Source organism: Bison bison, unplaced genomic scaffold (genome assembly GCF_000754665.1).
Source record: "Bison bison bison isolate TAMUID 2011002044 unplaced genomic scaffold, Bison_UMD1.0 scf7180017864245, whole genome shotgun sequence".
NCBI lineage: Eukaryota > Metazoa > Chordata > Mammalia > Artiodactyla > Bovidae > Bison > Bison bison.
Window position 1 is genome coordinate 2,226,808 of NW_011494817.1, and position 14,120 is coordinate 2,240,927.

General features: G+C 36.6%; 1 long non-coding RNA gene across 2 annotated transcripts in view; it reads right to left on the reverse strand.

Annotated features, from left to right (window-relative positions):
* Nucleotides 1-13,159, reverse strand: part of LOC104993809 — a 37,921-nt gene extending 24,762 nt beyond the window's left edge. Inside the window, exons 1-5 of one of the 2 annotated variants that reach the window (XR_825880.1) lie at nucleotides 12,836-13,159; nucleotides 8,897-9,016; nucleotides 7,267-7,375; nucleotides 3,040-3,108; nucleotides 1,423-1,523 (exon numbers count right to left, since the gene is read on the reverse strand). This is a non-coding gene — a long non-coding RNA (uncharacterized LOC104993809). The remainder of the gene's footprint in view (nucleotides 1-1,422; nucleotides 1,524-3,039; nucleotides 3,109-7,266; nucleotides 7,376-8,896; nucleotides 9,017-12,835) is intronic. The other variant, XR_825879.1, reaches the window with a different exon arrangement.
* Between the last annotated feature and the right edge of the window lie 961 nt (nucleotides 13,160-14,120).

The window sequence follows — 14,120 nt, forward strand, 5'->3', positions numbered from 1 at the left end:
TGGACTGGAAAAAACAGAAGCTGGAATCAAGATTACCTTGAGAAATATCAATAACCTCAGATATGCAGATGACACCACCCTTATGGCAGAAAGTGAAGATGAACAAAAAAGCCTCTTGATGAAAGTTAAAGTGGAGAGTGAAAAAGTTGGCTTAAAGCTCAACATTCAGAAAACGAAGATCATGGCATCCGGTCCCATCACTTCATGAGAAATAGATGGGGAAACAGTGGAAACAGTGTCAGACTTTATTTTTCTGGGCTCCAAAATCACTGCAGATGGTGACTGCAGCCATGAAATTAAGAGACGCTTACTCCTTGGGAGGAAAGTTATGACCAACCTAGATAGCATATAGAAAAGCAGAGACATTACTTGCCAAAAAAGGTTCATCTAGTCAAGGCTATGGTTTTTCCTGTGGTCATGTATGGATGTGAGAGTTGGACTGTGAAGAAGGCTGAGCGCTGAAGAATTGATGCTTTTGAACTGTGGTGTTGGAGAAGACTCTTGAGAGTCCCTTGCACTGCAAGGAGATCCAACCGGTCCATTCTGAAGGAGATTTCTTTGGAAGGAACGATGCTAAAGCTGAAACTCCAGTACTTTGGCCACCTCATTTGAAGAGTTGACTCATTGGAAAAGACTCTGATGCTGGAAGGGATTGGGGGCAGGAGGATAAGGGGACGACAGAGGATGAGATGGCTGGATGGCATCACTGACTCGACGGACGTAAGTCTGAGTGAACTCCGGGAGTTGGTGATGGACAGGGAGGCCTGGCGTGCTGTGATTCATGGGGTCACAAAGAGTCAGACACGACTGAGTGACTGATCTGATCTGATGGTAATTTACAGATTACCAAACAGGGTCCCTAGTCTATACCCCAAAATGAATGCTTTCTTTCAACTGTAATCTCTTCAGATCATAAACAGATAGCCCGTAACTCTAAGATTTTTTTATAGAATTATAGCTTACAAGAAAAAATATGTTTGGAAATATTTCTGATTTAGAGAAATATTAAAATCTCTAAGAGTTTTAAAAACTAAGTTTTTTAAAAAATGTATTCATTCTGGTAAAAATATACCGAAAATCTAATTTTTAAATGCATCAAAACTATTTGAAGAGCTCCCTTGTTTGCTAATGTGATTTACAAAAACTTTCCCAGTGATGACCTAAATTGTGCTATGGGATCTATGCAAATTTAAAAGTAGGTATGACAGTTTGGTTCATAAATACTTTATAGACTGTTTTTAAGCCAAATTTTAATTACTAGCATTACAGATACTTGAGGTGGTTCTTGCTTTGCTTCCATCTTCAGTAGTGATAGTTGAGTATTTAAGTGACTCTGTAATTTTCAAACCGATTAGTAAGTAATCTTTAATATTTTAATTTGATCATTAGCCACATGTCAAATTTTTTGAGGAAAGTCCTTACCCTCTGTTACATTTTGCTATTTCATCAAACAGAAGTTTCCACCGCGGACGTCCAATAAAAAGTCTTGAATTCAGTGCTTGATATTTTTCTCCAATTATCTTCTGCCAAAAAGAAAGCACTATGCTTTATATGACACAGAACTGGGCAAATAATTCATTTCTATAACATCATCTTTCCTGGTTCTTTGGCTTCCTACCAAATTGCTGTGACATAAAGAATGTAAGTGTCAAATGGCAACCTATTAAGTATAATCATTTAGAAGCACCATTTCCTCCCTCTTTCCCTTTAAAATCCATTATCTTCTTGAAAACCATTAGTACAAATGACTGACTTTCCTAGACTGACTTTCCTCGACTTCAGTCAGTTGCTTCATAGCAACTGCAGCATTAAAGAATGCATTCTAATTGCCTCATCTCAAAGAGGGCACAACACATAAGCTTTGTTGAAGCATTTTTGTACTGCAAAGTTGTCATATTTGGCTCATTACATGAGTAAGATACTGCAAATTATCATCATAAATTTGGGGAAATGATCCTGAACATGACAGTCTAATACAGCAGAGCTGCAAATTTGGGATCTATCAAAACAACTTCTAATGGACTGCTGTTTGCAATTAACAAGAGTATTAGATCTGAATTGATGGTAAAGAGAGTCAAGTGAGAAAGAGAAGTGTCCGAGTCCCAGAGAGACAAACTGAGAACCAGATGTAATTTATGCTTCATATCTTAATCACTGCAAAACCATGAGGCATAATGATTCTGATTTGCTTCATGACAGTATAAAATAAAATGTTTTTACGTACCAAGTAGGGTAGAAATCTGACTAAAAAAATAGGCGTAAATTAGTTTTGAAGTAACAGACAAGCATTCATATTTTGCATTCAAAGAATTCTAGGAGGTAAAGAAAGTTGTATTACTCTGAACCTGCCTGGTCAGTGAGGCATCTGTCCCCACTCCCTGTTCATTCTTATCACAAACAAGACTTCTCAGCAAAAAAAAAAAAAAGAATTACAGAAAATATATGATGGAAAATACAACAATAAAACTTGTGAAAACATTCACGCCCGGGTTTACATGGCTATCCATCTCTTCAGTGTTGTCTATATAGCGTTTCCTCATCTATGATATGGGGATCACAATATCATTTACCTCTTGAATCTGTTGGAATCACATGAGATAATATGTATGAGATGCTCAATACAGCGTCTAGCAGTGAAGTAAATAATGCATGATGGATGTTTCATTTTTTAGTTTCCCTTTAAGAGAAACAAGCTTAATTGTGTATGACCTTATCTTCTCTTGCCACATAAAACCGCCCCTCGATGAACACAATCACAAAACTATTCACTTGTGTTCTCATCTCTAGGTGAGGTGACAGTGAAAAGGAGAGAGATGAGCTCCAAGGTCCACTTCAGTCCCAGGTGAGGACAGATGAAAGGCAGAAAACGGTTGACTTCAAGGATGAGCCGTGAGTTTGCTGGATACATTCCAAAAGTGGCTTCCTCTGGGAATCGTCTCTTCAAACCACCTGCAGAAATTTTCTTCCAGCACAGCCCCTACAGTAAATCATCTGTTCTCAAGAGACTTGTTTAATTTACAATAACATCCAGTCACATACCTGTATCCCATCTGTCTGACTGAGGTACAGCTGAATGTTGACATAATCAGGTCTGTTCTCTTGCCAAAACTGAGAGGACATAAAAGTAAATAGACATTAAACTGTGTTCTGTATTCACAGATTCTCTCCTAACCTATGTGATTCTGCAATCTGTTAAGATGTATCTGGTCTTACCACAGCCAACATCTACGAGCAAATGTGTATAATACACACACATATGTGCACCACATACATGGCATTCTAACATTAATAACCTGTCCCTGACAGATTTAATTAGTTATGACGAAGGAAATGGATGGGATTAGTTCTGCTATCTTCATAGACACAAAATCAAATATGCTAAATACTATAGTAATATTCCTTTAAATCCTCTCACTTATTTATTTTATTTGCTGAGTCTCTAAATGTTACTCACGATTTCACTCAGACAGAACATGATTTTCTTTACAAAAAAGTCAAAAGTGATACACAAAATGCATGCTAGGCATCACAGAAACCAAAACAAATGAAAACAAATGAGGTAGGAACCTCCTTCCTATGCAGCACTGATTCCCCTTATATAAAAATGTATGAGGCAGGGAGTGTATGTGCCAAAATAAAAGCGTCTGGGAAAGCTCTCAAACACTTTGATATCTTGAAAAATAAATGGACCAAGAAAAATATCCAAAGAAAAGTGAATTCAACAAAGGGGGTAAAAGGGTTTTGACCCAGATGCTTCTTTCATCCAGAAGGCAAAACGAATCTGCTCACGACCCTGGTCTTGCCCTGGCTGAATCCTGAGTTGTGAAATCTACATTTAAAAAAATGTTATTCTTCTTAGGGCCTCCTTTCACCTCCCTAAAACAAAGAAATGCTAAAGAGAAGGGAAAGAAATCAAAATCAGGAGAAGGAAGGAACACAACAACCATGGTACATTCTGGAGAACAGAGATGAGTATCTGATGTGTCGAATCTGAGGAAAGGCCTAGAAGAGACCAGCACTTCTGCAGCAGCCAAACTATTACTGAGCATCAGTGTGCACAGTAGGCTTGCTGGAGAGGGTACAGGTTTGCTGGACCTTATTGCAGCAAATGAACCAACTGATTCCAAGTCCTGTTGCTATTATTCATTGGAAAGACTATTGCTGAAGCTCCAATACTTTGGCCACCTGTGTGAAGAGGCAACTCATTGGAAAAGACACTGATGCTGGGAAAGATTGAGGGCAAGAGGAGAAGAGGGCAAGAGAGGGTGAGATGGTTGGATGTCATCACTGACTCAACACGAATTTGAGCAAACTCCAGGAAATAGTGGAGGACAGAGGTTGCAAAGAGTTGGACATGACTTAGTAACTCAACAACTGTTTTTATAGAGCGTGAAAATAATGATTTTTAAGGGATATATTGGGACTCAAGCTCAAAGTTTTAGGAATGGAAAAAGTTATTTTGCAAATACAGAGTGACTAAGTGAGGTTATAGAACCCCTCTGGCACCCTTTACAGTAGTAAGGGCACCTGGCAGGTGACCAAGAGACGTGTTTCTATTGCTATCACTGTCTGACCTTGAGACTTCTAGAGAGGCACTCAACTTACATAGGCCCCAGTTTCCTCATTAGGACAATGACCTCATCTCACAGATTTCCTCCAGAACTAAAACTACACATTCTCTGATAGGTGGCAATGCTAAATTATAAAATCCCAATAAAAACCTATTTTATTTTGAAAGTGATAAGTGATGATTCTCAGAACCCATAATATTCTTAAAATATAATAATTATATTCCACGCCACAGATGCCTCAAGTTATATCCGAACAGTAAAGTCATTTTAAAGCCCTTTATGAATTGAATCAGGATGCACAAATCTTAACTGTGAAGGAATGGAGGAATTTCCAAGTGCCAGTAATGGACAGCCCCTCACAAAACACATGACTTGCACTGATTTTTGTCTTAAATGTCTCCCGGGATGCTGCTCTGAGATCACGCCAATAACTGCTGCATCAATAATGTGTTCGGTGCCCACAGGCTCCAGAGAGAAGAATGCAGATTTAAATAACACATTTTAAACATCAATGTCTCCATTTTAGCTTATCCCTCATTGTAGACAAAAAACAGTATTTACTAAAACACACACACACACACACACACACACACATGCTGAATTTGGTAACTCATTTGCAAATTCAGAAAATAAAAGTCTTTTCCTTTTAACATCACCCTCAGAGGGTCAAAGGACCCATGTCCATCCCCAGCTCTTGACGTGAAAAATCAAAACAGGTGTGCAGAGGTGTGTGTAGAAGATAATCAACACCCCATTGTTTACACTAGTTTTAAGCATTTATATTATTTATTCCATGGATTCCTAAGTATTAAACATATCCACCAAAAAACTTGAGAAGAAATTTTAAGATTCAACTACTTTGAATATCCAGCCATTTATATATTTTTTATTTCCTTTATTCCTTTCCTGCTCTGCTACTTGCCCTATAAAGCATCTATTATTTAAATGTGCTCTTGGATGCAAATTATAAGTTCTATATCTTTTCAAGAAAGAAAATTTTAATCTAGAAAAACAGGCAAAGGTAGAAATGGGAACTCCATCAAGAAATACAAGTGGTTGATAAGCAGAGGAAGAGAGGTTCAATCTCATTTGTTTCAAGGAAAAATACAGTGAGATCCCCTTGTTTAAGAAATGACTAGAAATGTAAAAGATTGGTAATATAATGTTTGGAATAAATTTCTCTTATATCCTTTGGTGGAAATGTAAATTGTTTTAGCATCTTTGGGGGACATTTTGTCAGTACCTATTACAAATTTAAATTCATTCCTAAAGTCCTCACAGCCTCCAACTCAGGAAGTCCAGTTTTAGACATTAATCTAGAGAAAACACACACTTGAAAGCGGTGATGATGTTCTTCTTGAAAGATTCTCCTCTCTTAACCTTAAGTACAGAACTACTACCTCTTGGTTTCCTACCGCCTCACTGGCCACTCTGATTAATCTCCTTTCCTGACTTATTACCCATTTTCTGCTCCTCTGGAAGCTGCAGTACTCCGAGAATTGTATTTTCACATATACTCTCAAGATGACCTACAATCATATCGGTCTACTCAAATCCTTTCAGTGGCTTCTCATCTGTCTGTTTTTTTCCTCCTGATTTAGCAGGCCCTTGGTGAGTCCCAGGAATTTGCACTTATTTTTTTTATTGTGGTAAAATACACATAGCATAAGATTGATCATTTTAGCTGTTTTTAAGTATACAGTTGATTAGCATTAAATATATTCATATGGTTGTGCAACCATCATCACCAATCCATTTACAGAATTTTTTCATCTTCCCAAACTGAAACTCTATACCCATTAAACAGTAACGCCCCATTTCCCTCTGGGAAACCTCTGGCAACCACCATTCTATTGTCTGTCTCTATGAATTAGACTACTCCAGGTCCCTTATATGAAAGGAATCACACAATATTTGCCCTTTTGTGTCTGGTTAGATAGAAATACACTTTAAAAAAGCAATTTGCGGAACAATACAAATAGTATGTTAGAATTTTCAGAATGCTCATGAGTAACATCTGGTTAAGTGGATTAGATGGTGATGTTACTTCATGTAGATTACAAAAATCTGTAGCAACGATGCATATATGTATTACCTGAATAACTTAAAAAATAGATATATTAATAAACAAGTAAAAGTTACAGGTAAGATAGATGAATACAGGTAAGATAGATAGATACAGCCTGCTTTCATCTCTGGAAGGAATACAGCTTAGAATTCGGGATTTTTGAAATTCTGTACACTGGGCCAGAAGTTGGCTGATGATCCACTTGGAATGTTGAAGTTGGAGATACGAACTATGAGAATAAAGGCTGAAAAGTGTTACAGTAATTGTCTGCAGATGTTTTCTTCCATCTGTCTTCAGTCACAATCCCATTTGCATTCATATTTGCATAATATGTTTTCGATATGCATGTATTACCAACCATATGCATTCATTTCCATGTTAAAATATTCTGTTAAAACATGTCCTAGATATACAAATTCACAGATACCAATATCTGAAAAGATGTACACCAAATTATTAAAAGATTATATCTCTGTTTTTTTTTTTAAGCTTAAGGGATATTTTTCCTCCTCACTACTCCTCTGCATATTATTCTATAATGAGCACCTATTACTTTTATAATTTGAAATAAAATGGCTACTTTTAAAATTTAAAAGACTGCAAAAGTAAAAAGAAACCTAATTTTACCTTGTTATACAACACACAGAGTAAGTCTGCAAACCAGCGGAAGGACTGGATATCTCTGCATACCCAAATAAAATACAATCTTCTAAGCTTGTATGGTTTCCAGTCATCCCTTTAAAAATGAAATAACACAGGACTGATTATGATGGCAAAAGAATTAAGAATCCCTATATCCTTGAAATTTTGCTTCTCATTAGTAGGTAATCTACAGAGAAAACAGTCATCTACATTCTAGTATCTGATACACCACTTACTCTAATTCTCAATTTAAAATGCAATATACTGAGTCAGAGATACAATATAATCCATGAATTAAAGTGTTCATGTTTGTGGATACTATATGCATATTACCCATTCCACTTGGCAATAAACTAAACTCCTGGATCATCTCTGCATCTCAGGAAAAAAGTTTTCTTATTTTTCTGTTAATTCTATCACTCAGAAGGGCGCCAATGGTCATCTTGCCCTGGGTTCCAGGCAAAATGAGCCAAAACCATTCCGGAAAGCTGGTTGTTTATCCCCTTCTTAATAATCATTAAAGAAAGAGATTTCACAACCACCTACTATGTAATGCATTCCAGCAATTCACAATTCCAAGTCTGGATTCCTCCTTATAATTATGAAGTAAGCTTGAGGTTAACAAAATATTACTCCCTTGTTTAAACTTTAGGTGTCCAAATAACTTGCAATATGTTTTCAGAAACAACTAATTTCTGGCTTGGAATATAGTTATTTTTTTAAGAACCTCTCAAAAGGTCCCAAATTTATATCAAGGTTTTAAAATCAAATATCATTCAAACACATCACTTCAAATTATTATTTCTTTTTTCGTACTTCATAAAACAGACTTTTAATGAAAATTGTGTTTTCTTGAAAAGTGAATGGAATAGATTTTGTTTGTGGTTTCATGAGAATCCCTGTCAATTAATTTTTGCTTGTAAGCCAAAACTAAAATAACTGAATAAGCATATCCTGCTTAAGCAATCTTACTTCTGAAATTTCTATTCTTCAGTCTGTTATAAATCTGCTGAGTAACAGACCCAGGAATGATGTGCTCATTTGTCATCTCTTCAGAGAGGATTTCCTGATGATACCTCTACAATAACCCTGACCCTTTATTTCTATATCCCATTAATCTTTCTTCTCTTCACCACACTTCTAATATTTTCTGAAATGATGTTATTTGTGAATTTTTCACTGGTTTATATTTTGCCTGCCCTATTTGAAAGTAAACTTTTCAAGGGCAGAGACACTACTCAGTCATTGCTATATTACCAGTAACTGTAATATGAATCGCACATAAATGGTCAAAAATATTTGTTGACTAAATGAATTTGTAATGCCACTTACCCCTGATGAGAAAGCAGAGAAATAGGGGCCAGTGGAATGACTTTAATAGAGGAAAAGGACAGAGTAAGGCATAATTGTGATAAGGATGTTATTTTACAAGAGAACATGCTGAAAACCATAGACCACATATTGAGAAGCACTCATTTATCCCCCTTATCAATCGGTAAATAAGAGTGTTTTGAACAAGTAGAAGAATTCTGTAAGGAATTACTTCTTACTATAAGAGATGTCTGAAATAGACAGCTCTCTATGTGGACTAATACAATGGATCAAAATGACGTACAGCAGAGTGTTGAGGATTGACGCAAACGGAGTTACTCCAATGCCTCCAGCCACGCAGAGGCTAACCTCATAGTTCAGTGATTCTTCAAATGGACTTCCAAAGGGACCATCAATATATAGCCTGTGGAGGAGGCAGACAAGGGTGGAAAAAAAATGAAAGTGAGTTAAATTAAGTTTCTATAATATGTGGCAAGTATGCTAAATCTAGTGTCTAAGCTTTGTAATAGCCCAGGCCTCATTTCATTGTTTCCCTTAGCAATAAGTCTAAAGGAACAAAAAGTGTTTATGAACTACGAATATAAAAACAAATACATCGGTTTCAATGCATTCCTATTTTGAGGGAAATATTACTTAACGTGAAGGGGAATGTAGATAGGACCATGATGGTGAGCCAAGGACTAGTTAAAGCTTTGATTTATTTTATTACTATATACTGGACTAAATTAAAATATCTTGTTTTATTGTGTCTAAATTCAATAATGCTATTCTCCATGGTAAAGTCAGTAGCAAAAATATTTCTTGAAACCTTTACCATGTAGACAGAAAAGAAGCTGACCCTGTTCCTCTTCTTGCTCTGGCCAGGTTTATTAGTATAGAGCCTACAACAATCTCAAAGGAATCTCTCATTACTTTGTATATTCAAATATATGTGTGTGTGTGTGTGTGTGTGCATGTGTATGTCTCTGTGTATGAAATCCCGCTTAACTACAATGAAACTTGTTAACTGCTCACTCAATATTCATCCTTCCATTCTCTCTTATTTTTTTAAATTGACATATAGTTGATTTACAATGCTCTGTTAGTTTGTGTGTTTGTGTGTATAGCAGTGATTCTGTTATACATATACACATATCTATTCTTTTTTGGATTATTTCCCTTTATAGGTTATTGTACATATTGTACAATACTGATTAGAGTTCCCTGGGCTATATAGTATAGGTTCTTGTTCATTATCTATTTTATATACAGCAGTGTGTATGTATTATTCTAAATTCCTAATCTGTACTTCCTCCCCCGTCTTTGGTAATCATAAGTTTGTTTTTTATGTCTGTGAGTCTGTTTCTGTTTTGTAAATAAGTACATTTGTATCATTTTTTTTAGACTCCACATATAAGCATTATTATATAATATTTGTCTTTCTCATTTTGCTTTAGCGTGATAATCTCTAGGTCCATACACATTGCTGTAAACGGCATGATTTCATTCTTTTATGGCTGAGTAACATTCCATTGTATGTGTACATGCTGCTGCTGCTAAGTCCCTTCAGTCGTGTTTGACTCTGTGCGACCGCATAGACAGCAGCCCAACAGGCTCCTCTGTCCCTGGGCTTCTCCAGACAAGAACACTGGAGTGGGTTCCATTTCCTTCTCCAATGCATGAAAGTGAAAAGTGAAAGTGAAGTCGCTTAGTCGTGCCCGACTCTTAGCGACCCCGTGGACTGCAGCCTACCAGGCTCCTCCGTCCATGGGATTCTCCAGGCAAAGTACTGGAGTGGGGTGTCATTGATATTACATATATATATACCACTTCTTCTTTATCCATTTATCTGTTGATGGACATTTAGGTGTTATTATTGTTTAATAACAAAACATACATGTTATTCAGGGAAGCAAAGTGCTCAGCTAAAATATTACACATCCAAGACTGACTTGCATCAATTTTGGCTGCGTGACTATGTTCAGCCTAATGTGATTTAAACGTAAGCGCAATTAGAAAACACGCAGCACTGTTTACAGTAGCCAAGACATGGAAGCAATCTAAATGTCCACTGCCAGAGGAATGGATAAAGAAGACACAGTACATACAGACAATGGGGTATTACTCAGCCATTTAAAATAAGGAAATGCCATTTGCAGCAACACAGACAGACCCAGAGATTGTCATACTGAGTGAAGTAAGTCAGACAGAGAAGGAAAAATATTGTACAGCATCTCTATACCTGGAATCTAAAAAGAAATGATAGAAATGAACTTATTTATAAAACAGACTTAAAGAATGAGCTTATGGTTGCCAGGGGGAAAGAACAGCGGGAAGGGATACTTAGGGAGTTTGAAAACAACATGTACACACTGCTACATTTAAAATGGATAACAAACAAGGACCAGTGAACTCCGCTCAGTGTTATGTGGCAGTCTGGATGGGAGCGGGGTTTGGGAGAGAGCAGATACATCTACATGCATGGCTGAGTTCCTTTGCTGTCCACCTTAAACTATCACAAGATTGTTAATCAGCTATACTCCAATAAAAAATAAAAAGTTAAAAAAATACCAATCACTCCATCCCTTCTTTTTTTTTTTTTTTTCCTATTGAAATGTCCAGGTGGCAATTTCAATTTCAATAAAATAACTGCTGTGTTCCTATAACCTCGTAACTAAGACCTATAAACCAGTTAACCAAAATTTCTATAAATGGATTTTAGTGTAACAATAAAAAGAGGTATTTGCAGATGCAAAACAAAGAAAAATTGGAAGGCTCCTTGAAGGAAGCTGTCTTGCTTGAAAGTTGCATCTCTTTATCTCTGTCCCTTTCTTTCCTCCTTCTTGGTACCTGAATACGTGTTGACTTGATGACCTAAATTTATCTTTGATGACTGTAAAATTGCCATACTATGGACTGCTTAGTTCTAGATACCTTTATGTTTAAAAAACCACATATATATAAAACACTGCCATTTTAAAGCTTCTTTCTTAGTAAAAATAAATTTCTTAAAAAATAATAATTGTCCAAAAAAACAAATTTGTGTAGTCAGCCTAATGATATAAATATCTTTATTGTTAATACTGTTAATCTCTCTCATTACTGTGGGGGGTTTCAGCCAAGAACCTAGATAGGTAAAGAAAAATTATTTTTCATTCTCAACACTTCTTAAAAGGTATAACAAAGGACATTTTATTTGACTAACAAAGAACAGAGTAAGGAATCATGAAGTTACCTCTTTCCTACTTATCTGCTTTCTAGCCCACACACACACCCTCCCCGCACCCTAAGTAACTACTCTCTGATATTCTGAAATAACTTTGGGCAAGAAGACAAGAACGTGGGGTTCTAGTCATTCACTAGCATTGGTATCACAGGCAAGTTACTTATCCTATCTCTGATTTCCTTCATCCAAAAAAAAAAAAAAAGAAAACAAACAAGTACCAATTAGATGTGACATGGAAAAAGCCTACTAAGAATTGTACAGGGCTGCAAATATCAGACATGCTTTAATTTAATGGCATCAGCGAGTGCCTCCAGAATACCATCAAGCCCTTGAAGAGTCCAGCATCAACACAAGAAATGAACTAAGTTCAGTGTGAGATGAGAGATGCATGTAGGAATTTGATCTGAAGGAGATTAAATAAATGGGGGGAAATTAATGTGCTCTTATATAATTCAACATATAATAAAGGAAGGTTTACTCTGAGTAAGGCACAGGTACTATCTGCTGCAGCAAAAAAAAGAAATTAAAAAAAAGGAGAAAAAACAGAAAGAGATTAGGAACTGAGTAATCACAACTTCAGTCTTTAAAAAGGTTATAAAGAGGGAAGTGGTTAAGACAAAAACATACACAAGAAGGAAATACAACACAATTTTAGAAGCGTGTTATATAGCCATATTGCATACATTCAATGCTTTGTACTTTTCACTATAATGCTATACCTGTAACATTTTGTGATGTGAGTACAGTATTATCATCTCCATTCAATAAATGAGGCACTTGAGACCACAAGGGGCCATGACCAGTCTGAAGTTTCATGCCTCCTAGATGGAATATTCGGATGGGGATGGGGGATAGGGTGTGAGGGAGATGAAAAAGTGAAGAAAGATGGGCCGTATCTAGTTTGTAAAGAGAACCTGTTAGGTTGTGCAACTCAGATCTAAATACAACTTTCCACTTGGAATAAGAGGTACTTCAGTGACAGTCATGGGTCATACGAGAGAATTTTCTGGAACTAACCCTGCCTGTGTCCAAGGAGAAACGGAGGTGTACCACTGCCACCCAGCTGCTTTGTTTGAGCAGCCTGTGCTCCATCAGGCAGGGGCTAAACGTGAAAAAACAAACAGACACTCTCTCAATGAGTGTGTGAAGCAAAGGGTGTCGCCCAGCATCCAGTTCTCCAAGAACCAAGCCATTAGCCACTGCAGCTGCTGACGATGGTACACCCTGAAAGGAGCTCGGGGTCAAGAAAAGATGACGTGCACTGCGCTCTGGGAAAACAGGCAAAAAGAAAAAAAAATCTTTCATATATAGGTATAAATATTTCAGGAGAAATTTTTATGAACCTGGATTCTTGCATCTTTCTACACTAGAAAAAGCACTAAAATCATTCATTGGTATATCTGTTCCTCAGACCTAATGGCAAGCTTCTACTGAGATGTGTGCTCGATTACACCAACCTCTTCATCAAAATCACGTGTATGCTGGTCTCCACCCCTAGCTCTTTGAAATCGTTTCTCAAAGCTACCTTAAAGGCTCTTTGCTGGGCTGCTTTCCTCACTAAGGTACTGAATTAAGTCAATTCCCAGCTCTTATGTTGTACGATTTCTGTTTTTTTCCCCAGTTGACACCAGCCTTTGCAGGGATATGAAAAAGAGTCTGTTTTTCTCAGCAAAAGTGATCTGGGGTCGAATTTTGGAATTGTTCAGGGGTGTTTAAGTTTTATAGCCATGCACATACAAGTTAAAAAAAAAAAAAACTATTATTATGGAAATTCCAGCAAGGGATGAGGATGGGGGCGGGGAGGCTGAATAGTTTTGTTGTTATGATTCTGAAATGCGCTGTCCCCAGTTTCTCTGTGAACATAAAATTACTGTTTAATTGCACATTTTGAAATGTGCAAGTTTCTTAGTAACTAAAATTTCACATTAGAGAACAGATTGAATATTGGAAATATATTCAATAAAATTATATTCAATAAAGATATTTTATGTGATGTGCTAGCCTAAAACATAAAAGACCTTGTGACTATTAGCTGTGCCCAAAGAAAGAGAAGGCTGAGAGGACAGTATATAAGGGTAAAAGTAAATACATATTTTTTCTTAATAGGCATTAGGTAGATAATAACATTGAACAACTTTATAGCACCTTGAAGGTTATGAAACACATCTCTATCAAGCTCCGGTTTGATCTCAGATCAATCCTGAGTTTGGCAAAAATGGGCATTCCTCCATATATTCTCTTTCGGTTGTTGTCAAAGGAAATGTTATTTTTTAATGAAATTTCAGAGTATAACAAGCCTCTG